This window comes from Oncorhynchus tshawytscha, linkage group LG23 (genome assembly GCF_018296145.1).
Source record: "Oncorhynchus tshawytscha isolate Ot180627B linkage group LG23, Otsh_v2.0, whole genome shotgun sequence".
NCBI lineage: Eukaryota > Metazoa > Chordata > Actinopteri > Salmoniformes > Salmonidae > Oncorhynchus > Oncorhynchus tshawytscha.
In genome coordinates, this window is record NC_056451.1 from 25,964,772 (window position 1) to 25,979,143 (window position 14,372).

A 14,372-nucleotide genomic window follows, 5' to 3' on the forward strand; every position below is an offset into this window, starting at 1 on the left:
ACCAACAGCCCCATCCACTACAGCCCTGTCGATGAGAATGGGGGCGTGCTCCTTTTCCTGTAGTCCACAATCATCTCATTTGTCTTGATCACGTTGAGGGAGAGGTTGTTGTCCTGGCACCACACGGCCAGGTCTCTGACCTCCTCCCTATAGGCTGTTTCGTTGTTGCCGGTGTTCAGGCCTACCACTGTTGTGTCATCGGCAAACTTAATGATGGTGTTGGAGTCGTGCCTAGCCGTTAAGTCATGAGTGAACAGGGCGTACAACAGGGGACTGAGCACGCACCCCTGAGAGGCCCCTGTGTTGAGGATCAGCATTGCGAATGTGTTGTTACCTACCCTTACCACCTGGTGGCAGCCCGTCAGGAGGTCCAGGATCCAGTTGCAGAGGCAGGTGTTCAGTCCCAGGGTCCTTAGTTTATTGATGAGCTTTGAGGGCACTATGCTGAATGCTGAGCTGTAGTCAATGAATAGTATTCTCACATAGGTGTTCCTTTTGTCCAGGTGGGAAAGGGCACTGTGGAGTGCAATAGAGATTGTATCATCTGTGGATCTGTTAGGGTGGTATTCAAATTGGAGTGGGTGTAGGGTTTCTGGGATAATGGTGTTGATGTGAGCCATGACCAGATGAGAGAGATGAGATGAGAGAGTATGAAAGATGAAGAGTGGTGCTGAACGAATAACCGTAATTTCTTTTTGGGGGGGTTATTAAACAACTAATTGACTGACATCGGTTCAATTACTGTAGATATAAATCTAATAATTCACGAGAGAAATCTGAGAAATCAAGTCAAGAACTATGTAGGATGCTGGGCGAAGGGAGTTGTAGTTTTCATTAAGCAAATATTCAACCTAGTTCAGCCAGAAACGTGGTAATTAACTGCAATGACCATAATCCATTGAGCCAGTTTTTTATGGCTCAGAGACGGATCAGAGAGGACGAGGCGGAGTGAGAGGTTTTACTCTCTCCAAAATCTGTCCAAAATAAGCCCTATGCCTTTCTATGGGCTTATTTTGGTCATAAGCTTGTCGTCTGCCTTCCCACTTTTGGGACAAACCACAGGAGGCTGCAAACCATGTGTTTGATATATTTGATACCATTCCAGCTATTCCACTCCAGTCAATACCACAAATCCGTTCTCCCCAATTAAGGTACCACCAACCTCCTGTGGTACACACAGTCCACATAGACCGCATGAGAGAGGAATTTACACCTATTTTTCTACTGATGTCTACGTTATGTGGACCTGACAGAGACAATAAAATATTTTCAATGTTTTGGCAATTTAATGTTTACTATTTTGGGCTTTGGGATTTCCATTAAAAAGCTCTAAAACCATTGTAACGTCATTATTTCATAATACATTTCATGTTTTAATTTTTTAAATCAAAACCGAAATCGAAAACTGTGATTACTTCTTAATAATCGAACTGAAACCAAACCAACCTCAAAAAGCACAAATCGCTCAGCACTAATGGAGAGAGGGAGGAAGATGGAGGGAGAGAGAGATGGAGAGAGACTGTCCTAGTCAGAGAGAGAGGGAGAGAGATTGTCCTAGTCAGAGAGAGATGGAGAGAGACTGTCCTAGTCAGAGAGAGCGGGAGAGAGATTGTCCTAGTCAGAGAGAGGGAGAGAGGGAGAGAGACTGTCTTAGTCAGAGAGAGATGGAGAGAGACTGTCCTAGTCAGAGAGAGAAGGAGAGAGGGAGGAAGATGGAGGGAGAGAGAGATGGAGAGAGATTGTCCTAGTCAGAGAGAGATGGAGAGAGACTGTCCTAGTCAGAGAGAGAGGGAGAGAGATTGTCCTAGTCAGAGAGAGGGAGAGAGGGAGAGAGACTGTCTTAGTCAGAGAGAGATGGAGAGAGACTGTCCTAGTCAGAGAGAGAAGGAGAGAGGGAGGAAGATGGAGGGAGAGAGAGATGGAGAGAGACTGTCCTAGTCAGAGAGAGAGGGAGAGAGGGTAATAGAAAAAGAGAGGAACCTCTTTTTTGTGTGACAGATAGGGGGATAGGGTTGGAAGAGAGATGGAGAGAGGGAGACAGAGGGAGAGAGAGAGAGAGAGAAACGCAGAAGGAGAGAGGTGGGTATACTGTAGATCACATATCACTACTTGGCCAAGACATATTCTACAGTGCTGAGCCTTTAGCCATTACTGTTAGGCCTGTCATCATATTTCATTCCACTAAGGTGTTTATGCTTTGCTATGTTGCTATTCCTATAGCCTACACTATTCCACTAGTGCACCTAGTGTCCTTGCTTGTAGAGGGTACTCAATGTACTACTCTATATGTTGATTAGGTTGTTGTAGTGTACTGATAGAAAGATACACTACTATGTAGTATAAGTCTGCTTCACTGAAAGTTTGGTCAATATTTCACAGAGCAGCAGTAGTGGACCGTCTGTCTGGCGCCAATGCTTGTAGTTTGGGGATTTAGGACCAGGTTTCTGTTAATCACTGTAAATCTCTGTATAAATTAAATGTGTTATTTGATTATCTGTAAAGTAGTGAGCTCCATTCAGAGAAATACACCCCAGATTACATGTCTTTTCCTAGACTACCAGCACAGTACAGTTTACAATGGGTAAAATAATTGCCTGTCTTCTCCTAGACTACAGTACAGTCTACAATGGGTAAACTAATTTCCTGTCTTCTCCTATACTACAGTACAGTCTACAATGGGTAAACTAATTTCCTGTCTTCTCCTATACTACAGTACAGTCTACAATGGGTAAACTAATTTCCTGTCTTCTCCTATACTACAGTACAGTCTACAATGGGTAAACTACTGGAGGATTCACACCTCTCCAACCGCTTCACACTGAACTGGGATGGCGGCAGGCAACATGCCAGCAGAATGCTGCATCAGATCTGGTAGTGTGTTAGAGAATGGGCTTGTTAAGCCTGGTTGGAGAACCATCAGATCTGGTAGTGTGTTAGTGAATGTGCTTGTTAAGCCTGGTTGGAGAACCATCAGATCTGGTCGTGTGTTAGTGAATGGGCTTGTTAAGCCTGGTTGGAGAACCATCAGATCTGGTCGTGTGTTAGTGAATGGGCTTGTTAAGCCTGGTTGGAGAACCATCAGATCTGGTCGTGTGTTAGTGAATGGGCTTGTTAAGCCTGGTTGGAGAACCATCAGATCTGGTCGTGTGTTAGTGAATGGGCTTGTTAAGCCTGGTTGGAGAACCATCAGATCTGGTAGTGTGTTAGTGAATGTGCTTGTTAAGCCTGGTTGGAGAACCATCAGATCTGGTCGTGTGTTAGTGAATGTGCTTGTTAAGCCTGGTTGGAGAACCATCATATCTGGTCGTGTGTTAGTGAATGTGCTTGTTAAGCCTGGTTGGAGAACCATCAGATCTGGTCGTGTGTTAGTGAATGTGCTTGTTAAGCCTGGTTGGAGAACCATCATATCTGGTCGTGTGTTAGGGAATGTGCTTGTTAAGCCTGGTTGGAGAACCATCATATCTGGTCGTGTGTTAGTGAATGTGCTTGTTGGAGCCTGGTTGGAGAACCATCATATCTGGTCGTGTGTTAGTGAATGGGCTTGTTGGAGCCTGGTTGGAGTGATGAACTACTATTGTAGTCCACAAAGCGCTAGTAGAATTCTATTCCATTCCATTCACTGTCATGAACAGTAATATCCCAACTGCCGTTGAGCTATTCATACATTCATTCATTCATTCATTCTTTGTTCCTTAATTTATTCATTCATTCATTGCCTAGAATTTTTAGAATGTGTATTCCTCATCACTAGGACCAGTCAAATTCTTCAGAGGTAGAATTTCCCTAAGAACCCAGACATTTAAGAATCAATGGACTACAATCTAACAAAACACATGTAATTGATTAAATGCCTGTCATCACTGTAGAGGTTTTGATGAGAAAACCTCCACCAGTACAGTAGTCTCTCGTAATAGTGTTTTGTTTTCCAAAAGGACTGCAGTAATGCTATAGAATTCCATGTCTCTGTATAGCGTAGCTGAAATCCCACAGCATAGCTACAGTAGATACTGTGATGCTGCATAGTAGAAACATCCCACTGGAACCCTGTGTGCTGCAGTGAAGTACACTGTATGTAGTATTGCCATCACTCTGTCATACAGAGTATCATAACCTGTTCCACAGAGCTGTAAGAGGAGGAATGCTGATTACTTTAAGTTCCCTCTGTGTCATCATAAATAATAACACTATTTCATATAGATTAATATAGCAGTAATGTAGCATAATATTTTGTCCTCTGAGTGTCATGCAGAGTAGGGTAAAGTAATATTGCACTCCAGAGGATTAAGGGACTGAAGTATAATATTATTTGTACTGTCCCACGAGGCAAAAACACAATGTGAATCAGTGTTCTATCAATATTACATGTTGTCATATTTCCATACTCACATTCAACATCCCAGGATTTTTGGTTGTATTTGGGAAAACGCATTGACATACAGTCAGGTCCAAAATGATTGGCACCCTTGATAAAGATGAGGGAAAAACACTGTATAAAATAAATAATTTATTTAACTAGGCAAGTCAGTTAAAATCAAATTCTTATTTACAATGACAGCCTACGAACAGTGGGTTAACTGCCTTGTTCAGGGGCAGAACGACAGATTCTTATTTACAATGACAGCCTAGGAACAGTGGGTTAACTGCCTTGTTCAGGGGCAGAACGACAGATTCTTATTTACAATGACAGCCTAGGAACAGTGGGTTAACTGCCTTGTTCAGGGGCAGAACGACAGATTCTTATTTACAATGACAGCCTAGGAACAGTGGGTTAACTGCCTTGTTCAGGGGCAGAACGACAGATTCTTATTTACAATGACAGCCTACGAACAGTGGGTTAACTGCCTTGTTCAGGGGCAGAACGACAGATTCTTATTTACAATGACAGCCTAGGAACAGTGGGTTAACTGCCTTGTTCAGGGGCAGAACGACAGATTCTTACCTTGTCAGCTACCTTTCGGTTACTGGCCCAATACTCTAACCACTAGGCTACCTGCTGGTTACTGGCCCAATGCTCTAACCACTAGGCTACCTGCTGGTTACTGGCCCAATGCTCTAACCACTAGGCTACCTGCTGGTTACTGGCCCAATGCTCTAACCACTAGGCTACCTGCTGGTTACTGGCCCAATACTCTAACCACTAGGCTACCTGCTGGTTACTGGCCCAATACTCTAACCACTAGGCTACCTGCCGTCCCAATAATACAAATACTGAGCTATATTGTACGCTAAAAAAAATGGAAAATTATATTATTTTATACTAGTACAATTGTCAGAGAAAGAGATTTTGTTTAAAAATAAATACGGGTCAAAATGATTGGCACCCCTGTTTTCAATACTTTTCTATACCTCACCTTGCGAGGATAACGGCACTGAGCCTTTTTCTAAAATGTTTTATGAGATTGGAGATCCCACTGGGAGGGATCTTAGACTATTCCTCTAAGGCCGGTAGGTACCAGGGACCTCACAATACAATATTATCATTACTTAGGTGCCGATACGATATGTATTGTGATTCTCACGATTCTCACAATTCTGTATTGTGATTTGATACTGCGATTCTATTGCGATTTGATGTTACAAACATATTGCTCACTATATGTCTGCTGCAGAGAGATAAGAGAGAACCTGAGAAAATGACTTTTGATCAGTCGGGGAAATAAAAGTACCTAAAACATGTTGGCTCACTATTCAAAAAGAAGATGGATAAATACAGTCGCTATATGACGAGAAATACAGGAATTTTGTTGCAGGTACAGCCGACTAGCACTAGCTAACTCAAAAAAATAAATTGATACTTGGAAGGAAATAACAATATAATATAATCCCAAAATACTATTGCAATATGTTACTGTCCCCCATCACTACATTCCTCTATACAGAATATTTCCAGATCCTTGATATAATTTGTCTGCGCTCATGGACTGCCCTCTTCAATTCAAACCACAGGATTGTTCAAGACTGAGATGGCCATTGCAAAATGTTGATTTTGTGGTCAATTAACCATTTCTTTATGGACTTCGATGTGTGCCTGGCAGAGGCAATCAGGTTCTTGGTTAAAATGTCCTGGTACTGGGTAAAGTTCATGATGCCATTGACCTTAACAAGGGCCCCAGGACCAGTGGAAGCAAACTAGCCCCATAACATCAAATATACACCACCATATTTTACAGTAGGTTTGCATTCCTTCGATGCCAAACCCAAATCAAATGTTATTTGTCACATGCTTGGTAAACAACAGGTGCAGACTAACAGTGAAATGCTTACTTATGGGCCCTTCCCAACAATGCAGAGAGAAAGAAAATAGAGGAATAATAGAAAAGTAAATATAACTAGGAATAAAGTGACGAGGCAACAGGATAGATAATAAACAGCAGCAGCAGTGTATGTGATGAGTCGAAAACATTATGCAAAAACGGTAAATGCAGCTAGTCTGGGTAGCTATTTGGTTAACTACTTAACTAACTATTTAGTCTTATGGCTTGGGGTAGAAGCTGTTCAGGGTCCCGTTGGTTCCAGGTGCATCGGTACTGCTTGTCGTGCGAGAACAGTCTACGAGTTGGGTTTCTGGGATATTTGACCATTTTTAGGGGCTTCTGCTGAAACCGCCTGATATAGAGGTCCTGGATGGCAGAGAGCTCGGCCACAGTGATTTACTGGGCTGTAAGCACTACTCTCTGTAGCGCTTTGAGGTCAGATGCCAAGCAGTTGCCATACCAAGTGATGATGCAGTCAGTCAGGATACTCTCAATGGTGCAGCTGTATAACTTTCTGAGGATCTGAGGGCCCATGCCAAATCTTTTCAGCCTCCTGATGGGGGAAGAGGCATTGTCGTGCCCTCTTCACAACTATTTTAGTGTGTGTGGACAATGATAGATCCTTAGTGATGTGGACACCGAGGAACTTGAAGCTCTAGACCCGCTCCACTACAGCCCTGTCGATGTGAATGGGGGCAAGATCAGCTCCTTTGTCTTGCTGACATTGAGGGAGAAGTTGTTGTCCTGGAACCACACTGCCATGTCTCTGACCTCCTCCCTATAGGCTGTCTCATCGCCGTCTGTGATCAGGCCTACCACCGTTGTGTCGTCAAACTGTGCATGGCCAAAGAGCTCTATTTTCATGTCATCCAACAAATGTAAACAGCTGGAGTTTGCTAAACGGCATTGGCACTTGGATTGGAAAAGGTGCTATGGTCAGATGACATGAAAATAGAGCTCTTTGGCCAAGCACACCAGTGGTGTGAATATAAAGAAAATAACCCCATACCTGCTGTAAACTAAGTTGGTGGATCTTTGATGTTATGAGGCTATTTTGCTCCCACTGGTCCTGGGGCTCTTTGTTAATTTCAACAACATCATGAACTTACGCAGTACCAGGATATTTTAGCCAAAAACCTGATTGCCTCTGCCAGGAGGCTGAAACTTGGCCGCAAGTGAATCTTCCAGCAAGACAATAACCCCAAGCACACATAAAAATCCACCCCAAAATGGTTAATTGACCACAAAATCAACATTTTGATATGGCCATCTCAGTCTCCAGACTTGAACCCACTTTGAAAACCTGTGGATTGAATTGAAGAGGGCAGTCCATAAACACATATGAAGGATATCAAGGATCTGGAAACCCTCCCAATGTGTTCTCCAATCTCATAAAACAACGTGAGGCATTGAAAGGTATTGAAAACAGGGGCAGTGCTGTTATCCTCACAGGGTGAGGCATTGAAAGGTATTGAAAACAGGGGCAGTGCTGTTATCCTCACAGGGTGAGGCATTGAAAGGTATTGAAAACAGGGGCAGTTCTATTATCCTCACAGGGTGAGGCATTGAAAGGTATTGAAAACAGGGGCAGTGCTGTTATCCTCACAGGGTGAGGTATTGAAAGGTATTGAAAACAGGGGCAGTGCTGTTATCCTCACAGGGTGAGGCATTGAAAGGTATTGAAAACAGGGGCAGTGCTGTTATCCTCACAGGGTGAGGCATTGAAAGGTATTGAAAACAGGGGCAGTGCTGTTATGCTCACAGGGTGAGGCATTGAAAGGTATTGAAAACAGGGGCAGTGCTGTTATGCTCACAGGGTGAGGCATTGAAAGGTATTGAAAACAGGGGCAGTGCTGTTATGCTCACAGGGTGAGGCATTGAAAGGTATTGAAAACAGGGGCAGTGCTGTTATCCTCACAGGGTGAGGCATTGAAAGGTATTGAAAACAGGGGCAGTTCTGTTATCCTCACAGGGTGAGGCATTGAAAGGTATTGAAAACAGGGGCAGTGCTGTTATCCTCACAGGGTGAGGTATTGAAAGGTATTGAAAACAGGGGCAGTGCTGTTATCCTCACAGGGTGAGGCATTGAAAGGTATTGAAAACAGGGGCAGTGCTGTTATCCTCACAGGGTGAGGTATTGAAAGGTATTGAAAACAGGGGCAGTGCTGTTGTCCTCACAGGGTGAGGCATTGAAAGGTATTGAAAACAGGGGCAGTGCTGTTATCCTCACAGGGTGAGGTATTGAAAGGTATTGAAAACAGGGGCAGTTCTGTTATGCTCACAGGGTGAGGTATTGAAAGGTATTGAAAACAGGGGCAGTGCTATTATCCTCACAGGGTGAGGCATTGAAAGGTATTGAAAACAGGGGCAGTGCTGTTATCCTCAGGGGCAGTGCTGTTATCCTCACAGGGTGAGGCATTGAAAGGTATTGAAAACAGGGGCAGTTCTGTTATCCTCACAGGGTGAGGCATTGAAAGGTATTGAAAACTGGGGCAGTGCTGTTATCCTCACAGGGTGAGGCATTGAAAGGTATTGAAAACAGGGGCAGTTCTGTTATCCTCACAGGGTGAGGCATTGAAAGGTATTGAAAACAGGGGCAGTTCTGTTATCCTCACAGGGTGAGGCATTGAAAGGTATTGAAAACAGGGGCAGTTCTGTTATCCTCACAGGGTGAGGTATTGAAAGGTATTGAAAACAGGGGCAGTGCTGTTATCCTCACAAGGTGAGGCATTGAAAGGTATTGAAAACAGGGGCAGTGCTGTTAATCCTCACAAGGTAAAGGTATTGAAACCTATTGAAAACAGGGGCAGTGTTGTTATCCTCACAAGGTGAGGTACTGAAACCTATTGAAAACACGGGTGAATTTTAGTTTTGACCCCTATCTTTTTAGACAATTTGTTTTACTTGTTAAAAAAAAATCTATTTCTCTGAGCAATTGTATTAGTATAACATAATATAATTTTAAAAGTTGTTTGAACATATAATATAGCTCAGTATTTGTATTTGTGTTTTTGTGCCAATGATTGTATGTTCCCCTATATGTGCTGTGTAGGTGTAGTAAAGTACCTTCATAAAGTATTCACACCCCTTTAATTGTTTCACATTTTGTTGTCTTACTGCCTGAATTTAAATTGAGATTTTGTGTCACTGATCTACACACAATACACCATAATGTCAAAGGAGAATTTTGTTTGTGGAACATTTTCGAAATGAATGAACAATGAAAAGCTGAAATGTCTTGAGTCACTAAGTATTCAACCCGTTTGTTATGGCCCAAATAAGTTCAGGAGTAACAATGTGCTTTAACAAATCACATCATTAGTTACATGGACTCACTCGTTCAATAATAGTAGTTAACATGATTTTTGAATGACTACCCCATCTCGATACCGCACACATACATGTAAGGTCCCTCAATCGATGCTGAATATCCCTTTGAGCATGTTGAAGTTATTTACTAGGCTTTGGATGGTGTATCAATACACCCAGTCACTACAAATTGTCCTTCCTAACTCAGTTGACGGAGAGGAAGGAAACTACTCTGGGATTTCACCAGGAGGCCAATGGTGATTTTAAACATTTACAGAGTTTAACAGGTGTGATATGAGAATGATGGATCAACAAGATTGTAGTTACTCCACAATACTAACCTAAATGGAAGAGTGAAAAGAAGGAAGCCTGTACAGAAAAAACATATTCCAAAACATGCATGTTTGCAACAAGGCATTTAAGTAAAACTGCAAAAAATGTGGCAAGAAATTAACTTTTTGTCCAGAATACAAAGTGTTATGTTTGGGGCAAATCCAACACAACACATCACTGTGTACCACTCTTCATATTTTCAAGCATGGTGGTGGCAGCATCATGTTATGAGTATGCTTGTCATCGGCAAGGACTTTTTTAGGATAAAAAGAAACAGAATACAGCTAAGCACAGGGGTGAATACTTATCTAATCAAGATATATTAGTGTTTTATTTTGATAAAATATGAGAATTTTTCTCCCTCTGACATTCAAGTAATTTGTGTAGATCGTTGGCCAAAAATTACAATTAAATCCATTTTAATCCCACTTTAATAACACAATAAAATGTGGGGAAAAATCAAGGGATGTGAATACTTTTTGAATGCACTGTATAGTCTATAGTAATTCCCGGTAGACGAAAGTGTCATGTGGGGTAATAACTACGTCCAGCAGCAGCAGTGGAGTGAACAGTAAAGTGCAGCTGCAGCTCAATGCTCCTCGTATTAATTGGCCCATACTTCAATCACAGTCACTGGAGTGTGTCCTCTCTGATGGAACAGATCCCCTCTCTTTCTCTCTCTCTCTCTCTCTCACACACACACACACACACACACACACACACACACACACACACACACACACACACACACACACACACACACACACACACACACACACACACACACACACACACACACACACGCACACAGTCTCCTATCTATCTCTGTCATGTGAGAGCAGTACCAGCAAGAGGCTGCTTTCACATTGTACATAATGTCCACCCTGATCAGTCTGTACTCCTGGAGAACTACTGTACACCGTAGTGTTGTGTTTACTGCACGGCTGTAAACAGTCAGGGTAAAGAGCTGTGTTGTTCGGCTCTGTGCTGTGTCACAGACCCCATGGCCATCACAAGCTATCCAAGTGACAAACGACATAGCCATCCATCAACCTGCACTGACACCAGGCCCTCTCAGGGAAATACAATACACTACATTTGTAAATTAGACGTGGGCTAAATACCAGATTAAGACAGTCACATCAATGTGATGGTACTTGTTTATGTGGAACACTTTAGATTGGGGTGTACGGACCTTAATGTGACAACAAACTGCTCTGGAATACAAACCAACGTCTGGATCTTTACTGGATGTTTTCTTCTGGCAAGAAGATGAATAATATAATACAGGTTTTATGCTGTTTCACCATTTCACTGATACAACTCAATATCGTATCTCCACTCCTCCATAGTTTATCTCTCCACACTCGACTCTGTAAAATACTGTATATGTTTATTGACTATAACTTTTTCACACAGGGGAATTGGGTGTTGCATAACTTTGTTAATGAAACAATATAACAAATCCAATAATAGAAAACGTGGCTAATGAACCTAGCTATCTGAATGTAAAAAACGAGCAAGTATCCATTTCGCTTTAATTGAAGATGTGATAACATTCAGTATCAAAAATATAAACAACATAGAGAAAATCAGAAAGGGTCAAAGTCTTTTTCCCGGCACTGTATGTGTTTATACGAGCACCTGTTTCTAGTGCCTATTCCTCAGCCTCAGGTTTTCAACATGCTGTGACCTTCAACCCTGGAGAACAAAAGAACACTGTCCCAATTCAACATATCTTAACTTTGATCTTTTCAGAAGTCTGAGTATACAGGGCATTCAGAAAGTATTCAGACCCTTTGACTTTTTCCACATTTTGTTACGTTACAGCCTTATTCTAAAATGGATTAAATAAATAAAATGCATAGCAATCTACACACAATACCCCATAATGACAAAGCTAAAAAATAAAGAAAAACCCTTGAATGATTAGGTGTATCCGAACTTTTGACTGGTACTGTACAGTAGATGGTAAACCTATGCTTCTATTTTATAGTATACCATGTAACTACACTAAAGGACACACAAAGATACACACACACATGGGTGCACGCACACCACACACACCACACACGAAGCCAGTGTGCTTCTGCTTCCACATTGCTTGCTCTTTGGGGTTTTAGGTTGGGTATCTGTAAAGCTCGTTGGGGTTTTAGGTTGGGTATCTGTAAAGCTCTTTTGGGTTTTAAGTTGGGTATCTGTAAAGCTCTGGGGTTTTAGGCTGGGTATCTGTAAAGCTCTTTGGGGTTTTAGGCTGGGTATCTTAAAGCTCTTTGGGTTTTAAGTTGGGTATCTGTAAAGCTCTGGGGTTTTAGGCTGGGTATCTGTAAAGCTCTTTGGGGTTTTAGGTTGGGTATCTGTAAAGCTCTTTGGGGTTTTAAGTTGGGTATCTGTAAAGCTCTTTGGGGTTTTAGGCTGGGTATCTGTAAAGCTCTTTGGGGTTTTAGGCTGGGTATCTGTAAAGCTCTTTGGGGTTTTTTTATCTGTAAAGCTCTTTGGGGTTTTAGGCTGGGTATCTGTAAAGCTCTTTGGGGTTTTAGGCTTATCTGTAAAGCTCTGGGGTTTTAGGCTGGGTATCTGTAAAGCTCTTTGGGGTTTTAGGCTGGGTATCTGTAAAGCTCTTTGGGGTTTTAGGCTGGGTATCTGTAAAGCACTTTGGGGTTTTAAGTTGGGTATCTGTAAAGCTCTTTGGGGTTTAGGCTGGGTATCTGTAAAGCTCTTTGGGGTTTTAGGCTGGGTATCTGTAAAGCACTTTGGGGTTTTAAGTTGGGTATCTGTAAAGCTCTTTGGGGTTTTAGGGTTTTAAGTCTGGGTTTTATGGGTATCTGTAAAGCTCTTTGGGGTTTTAGGCTGGGTATCTGTAAAGCTCTTTGGGGTTTTAGGCTGGGTATCTGTAAAGCACTTTGGGGTTTTAAGTTGGGTATCTGTAAAGCTCTTTGGGGTTTTAAGTTGGGTATCTGTAAAGCTCTTTGGGGGTTTAGGCTGGGTATCTGTAAAGCTCTTTAGGGGGTTTTAAGCTCTTTGGGGTTTTAGGCTGGGTATCTGTAAAGCTCTTTGGGGTTTTAGGCTGGGTATCTGTGAAGCTCTTTGGGGTTTTAAGCTGGGTATCTGTAAAGCTCTTTGGGGTTTTAAGCTGGGTATCTGTAAAGCTCTTTGGGGTTTTAGGCTGGGTATCTGTAAAGCTCTTTGGGGTTTTAAGCTGGGTATCTGTAAAGCTCTTTGGGGTTTTAGGCTGGGTATCTGTAAAGCTCTTTGGGGTTTTAAGTTGGGTATCTGTAAAGCTCTTTGGGGGTTTAGGCTGGGTATCTGTAAAGCACTTTGGGACAACTGCTGATGTAAAAAGGGCTTCATATTGATTGATTGATTCCACTCATCTAAATTAAAAAGCCTCTCTGTGGCATCTGTCTCCTCTTTATGCAGGTTCTCTCTCTCTCTCTGTGTGTGTGTGTGTGTGTGTGTGTGTGTGTGTGTGTGTGTGTGTGTGTGTGTGTGTGTGTGTGTGTGTGTGTGTGTGTGTGTGTGTGTGTGTGTGTGTGTTGTGTGTGTGTGTGCCTGAGGTCACCCAGTCACCTTTGATCAGATACACACTGTGTTATCATACGGCTCAATGTGTAATCTCACTCTGACATTATACCACTGCCTTTCATTTAATGCCTAGGACACAGCAGCCTTCACAGTACACACACATAGTCACCCACCCGCACACATACACTCGTACGCACGCACACGCATGCGCACACGCACACACGCACACAGGTCTCAGAAATAAACTCCTGCATATTCTCATGCGATTCATATTAACACTCACCGAAATACACTCAGTAAGCACATCTATATCCTACAATACACTCAGTAAGCACATCTATATGCTACAATACACTCAGTAAGCACATCTATATCCTACAATACACTCAGTAAGCAATATGCTACAATACACGCACGCGCACACACACACACACACACACACACACACACACACACACACACACACACACACACACACACGCACACACGCACACAGGTCTCAGAAATAAACTCCTGCATATTCTCATGCGATTCATATTAACACTCACCGAAATACACTCAGTAAGCACATCTATATCCTACAATACACTCAGTAAGCACATCTATATGCTACAATACACTCAGTAAGCACATCTATATCCTACAATACACTCAGTAAGCACATCTATATCCTACAATACACTCAGTAAGCACATCTATATGCTACAATACACTCAGTAAGCACATCTATATGCTACAATACACGCACGCGCACACACACACACACACACACACACACACACACACACACACACACACACACACACACACACACACACACACACACACACACACACACACACACACACACACCATTCACAAAACATCAGCCAGCTACAAATGCTTTACTAACCCCCAGAGAGTTCAGTCATAAACAAGAGTAAGGTCAACAGCCTTCATATAGAAAGAACA